Below are 5,251 nucleotides of genomic sequence, written 5' to 3'. Positions count from 1 at the left end.
GGGCCGAAATTATTTTGGTACCGCTGCGCTTCGGGTCGCTACTCTGACTCTCGTGGGCGGGGAGTTGGGTGTGTGTGTGTGTGTAAGGTCATAGCATTACCCATAGATCGGACCTACGAGCTCTGAGCTCTCTTCCAGGAGGGAAATAGCTGTCGATCACGAGTCCAACACGTGATCCAAAGACCAAGTGAACACACACACACACACACACACACACACACACACACACACACACACACACACACACACACACACACACACACACACACACACAAACATACACACGTGGCGCGGTTGGTAGTCTCCTACTGTCACGACGGTGGTCTGGGTTCGAATCCTGCCCAGGGCTGAAATAATTTCAGTATCGCTGCGCTTCGAGTCATTACTCCAACTCTCGTGGGCGAGGAGTTGGGTGCGTGTGTGCGTGTAAGTTCACATCATTACCCATAGATCGGTCATACGAGCTCTGAGGTCTCTTCCGGGAGGGAAATAGCTGTCGATCACGAGTCCAACACGTGACCCAAAGACCATGGTATATACACACACACACACACACACACACACACACACATACACACACACACACACACACACACACACACACACACACACACACACACACACACACACACACACACACACACACACACACAAAGTGCACCGTAGTCCTGACAATGATCCTTTGGACCCAAAATTCACACACAGTACTGTAAAACATCCTGATTTACTGATGGTTTCGGATGCTTTTGGCTACCATGGTGTGGGATCATTTGTGATACTACAAAAAAATATAACTCTGAATGCAGACCGATATTTTGAGCTACTTAATGATCATTTGGAGGGCTGTTTTATTGAGTGCAAAACAGATGCCTTTATGCAGGATGGTGCACCCTGCCAGACTGCTAAACTCATTAAAGAATGGTAATGGCAAGGTAATTCGGCTGATTTAAACCCATTTGAGAACCTCTGGGCGCTCATGAATGATAAGTTACGTGAGCGCGACACTTATCAATCCCCAAGCTGGAGGTAGCCATCAAAGATATTTGGAAGAATATGGACCCAGTATGGCTTCAGAATCTTGCAGCATCTGTCCCTAAACGTCTCCAAGAATGTATTAAGAGAAAGGGGTGTTCAAGAAAGTACTAGAGAGCTGGTAAGTACCTGATAATATGGGTTATTTGAGGAAATCTATTATTTTTACTCTGGCGCCCAAGTTTTTGTCCCCCCTGTATATGTATATATATATATATGCATCTGGGAAGTGTATTTACAAAAGATGGATACAAGAATTGAGAAGAAATAACTGAAAGAATATCAAAGTGCAGTAGAGGTGTCTGTGCCTTGTTCCCTATCCTAAAAGATATAAATGTAACTACGGAGGCAAAGAAAACTATTTTTGAATCAGTTTTAATGCATGCTGCTGAAATTTGGACATTAACATCAAGAGACTAGAGCAGAATTCGGCCGGCAGAAATAAAAACGTTAAGAGCAATAGTAAATAAAACCAAAAGAGATCGAATTAGAAAGAATGAAATAAGAAAAATGACTGGAGTAACATCAGTTAGAAGAAAAATAGAAAAGGCACAACTAAGGTTGCTTGGGCACGTGGAGAGAATGGGTGAAGAGATTCCATAGAAAAGATGGAACTGGAGACCAGAAGGTAGCAGATCTAGAGGTAGACCGAAGAAAAGTTGGAAAGATGGAGTTGAAGAAATCCTAGAGGCAAATGGATTAGGAAAAATAGAGGATTTGAGGGAAGAAGGAAGTTTTGAGAGGACAATCTGGAGTAACACACACACACACACACACACACACACACACACACACACACACACACACACACACACACACACACACACACACACACACACACACACACACACACATATATATATATATATATATATAAATATATATATATATACATATATATATATATATATATATATATATATATATATATATATATATATATATATATATATATATATATATAACGTAGAAACCACTGTTGGAGTAGAAAAGACTGGAAACGGGGAATCTATATATTTCGATTGCAAACTGCAATCCTCTTCAGTAGATACAAATAAGAGAGAGGGCGTACTGTTTAAGTAGCACCCTTAACAAAAGAAAGGGGGAACATGGGAAGATATCTCTACCCTCTTCTCACTCCGTATGTGAGGTCAGGAGGCAAATGAGCTTTCACTAGGTTGGAGATGAAGAGTCCGGACATTATGTCCGGGGACCATTGCCCCTTTGAAATATTCATGTTGGGCTGAAATTCAATGATCGTAGATTCTACCATTTCTCTCCTGAACTCACATCTGGATTTATAAATAAGCTCAGCTCTGTCCCAATCTAAACAATGTTTAAATTGCTTAACATGTTGGAACACAGCTGAGCTATCTTGTGCATATTTAATGGAACGTTTATGTTCAATCATCCTGGTATTCAAATCCCTTCCAGTCTGTCCGATGTAAACTAAGTCACAACCTTTACACGGAATCGAATAAACCCCTTGGCTCTGTTCTTCTTTTAACCTTTGATGGACATTTACCACCTTTTTATTAATGGTGTTAGGGTAATAATTAATCAAATTTAATTTGTCTTTGGGAAGAAACTTGGTCGAGGGAATGAATGATTCAGAAAAGGGAACGATTAAAGAGCTCTTACCCAATGAAAAATTAGAGGAAGTGGGGGTGGTGTTGAAAAAATTGGATCTCGCTCGGCTGAGGGCTTTGACCAAAAACCAATCCGGGTAAGCTAAATTACTAAGTTGAGATTTTATAATGTTAAATTCTCATTCAAGAAACTGGGGGCTGCAAATTCTAAGAGCTCGAAGGAATAGTCCTGAAGCGACGCTACTTTTTACTTTGTCTGGGTGACTGCTGAAAAAATGAAGATAACTACCAGAATGGGTTTCTTTTCTATAGACGGTAAAAGCAAGCTTGTCTCCGTCACGAACAATAAGAACATCTAAAAAGGGTAGCTTACCTTGTTCTTCCCATTCAACTTTAAACTTAATGTTGGAGGCTAAGGAATTTAAATTAGCAAAGAAGTTATCGAATGAGCCCCAATTTTCATCCCAAAGAGTGAAAATGTCATCTACGTATCTAAACCAAACCATGTCTGCGGGTTTAATGGTGGGCAGAAGAACAGACTCAAAGTATTCCATGTACAGATTGGCCAATACAGGAGAGAGATTTGAACCCATGCTACAACCAAATTTTTGTCTGAAAAAAGAATTCTGGAAGGAAAAAACATTTGATGTGACACACAGGCGAATAAGCGCAATGATTTTTGAAACGGGAAGTGGGAATTTGTCCTGAAATGGTTGTAGCTTAGTTTCCAGGAAGGATAGAACGTCATCAATACAGACATGAGTGAAAAGAGAAATTACATCCAGGCTAAGCATTTTTCTACCAGAAAAATTCACTTTTTTTATTTTTGTGATGAAATCCTCAGAGTGTTTTAAATGAGAATCGGAGAAAGTACCAACGAACGGGGATAAAAGGTTTGCTAACCATTTAGAAAGCTTGCTGGTACAAGATCCCCGGTTGGAGATGATAGGTCTGAGGGGAATATCAGTTTTATGCAATTTTGGAAGGCCATAGAAATAAGGCAACTTAGGATTAATCACTTTGAGTTTCAATACCTCTTCGTCTTTAGTGATGTTACGAACATTTGATTAATTATTACCCTAACACCATTAATAAAAAGGTGGTAAATGTCCATCAAAGGTTAAAAGAAGAACAGAGCCAAGGGGTTTATTCGATTCCGTGTAAAGGTTGTGACTTAGTTTACATCGGACAGACTGGAAGGGATTTGAATACCAGGATGATTGAACATAAACGTTCCATTAAATATGCACAAGATAGCTCAGCTGTGTTCCAACATGTTAAGCAATTTAAACATTGTTTAGATTGGGACAGAGCTGAGCTTATCTATAAATCCAGATGTGAGTTCAGGAGAAAAATGGTAGAATCTACGATCATTGAATTTCAGCCCAACATGAATATTTCAAAGGGGCAATGGTCCCCGGACATAATGTCCGGACTCTTCATCTCCAACCTAGTGAAAGCTCATTTGCCTCCTGACCTCACATACGGAGTGAGAAGAGGGTAGAGATATCTTCCCATGTTCCCCCTTTCTTTTGTTAAGGGTGCTACTTAAACAGTACGCCCTCTCTCTTATTTGTATCTACTGAAGAGGATTGCAGTTTGCAATCGAAATATATAGATTCCCCGTTTCCAGTCTTTTCTACTCCAACAGTGGTTTCTACGTTATTGACAAATGTGTGATTACATTTTTCACCTGTAATATATATATATATATATATATATATATATATATATATATATATATGTATATATATATATATATATATATATATATATATATATATAATATTCGTGAAGAGCTGAAATCCAGGAACAATTGTTTAGGAAAAAAAACGTTAAGAGGATAAGAAACTTGGATGCATATTCTAATTTTAAGCATTGTTCTTTTCCTGGTAATTTATTTCAATGGTGTGGGTACTTTGTGAACTGGTGTCCTACCTTGTGACGTATGTACATTCTGGAGAGTGACGGTTGCTTAAGACCTAACCCAGAGTGGTGCACATGCCCTTTTATATTGATTTCCTTTCCTATCTCTGTATATCCTTGAAGACGATCCGTAGACATGGTTCGAAACGTAGGAATAAACTTATATCGACAAGTCTAATGCTTACTTTCTTCTAAACATATACATATACATACATATATATATATATATATATATATATAGATATAAAAATATATATATATATACGTATATATATATGTACATATAAACCAAGAAAGAAACTTTAAGAATATGAATCACAGAAGAAGGAAGAGGCAAGGACACTGTACCAAAACAATGCAAGAGCCCAGATTACTGTACTCCAAAGGCAGGAGTAGTAGTATAGAGTAAGCAGAATTAGCTTCGTGTATTTAGTTTATTTAATGACCGCCTTTTGTTTCTTTTGTTGATTTATATTTTCTCTTTGCCGTTTGTATTGCCGAAGGAAGAGGGAAATGGCTTGTGAAGGTTGTGTGAACCTGCAGGATGTTTGAGGAGGAAATTCGTCTTATCATGAATGCGCTCTGTAAGAAGACTGAATCCTCTCCACAACCCAAAGAGCGTTCCACCTCCTCCACTTCTGCCACTGCCATGGGGTTCCCTTTTGTCGAGCCCGCGTTCGGTAAGCGGGTGCCCTGCGGAGCAA

The sequence above is a fragment of the Oratosquilla oratoria genome, chromosome 7 (assembly GCF_046742065.1).
Source record: "Oratosquilla oratoria isolate Oo_2021 chromosome 7, ASM4674206v1, whole genome shotgun sequence".
Taxonomy (NCBI): domain Eukaryota; kingdom Metazoa; phylum Arthropoda; class Malacostraca; order Stomatopoda; family Squillidae; genus Oratosquilla; species Oratosquilla oratoria.
Note: the sequence above shows the minus strand (reverse complement) of the source record.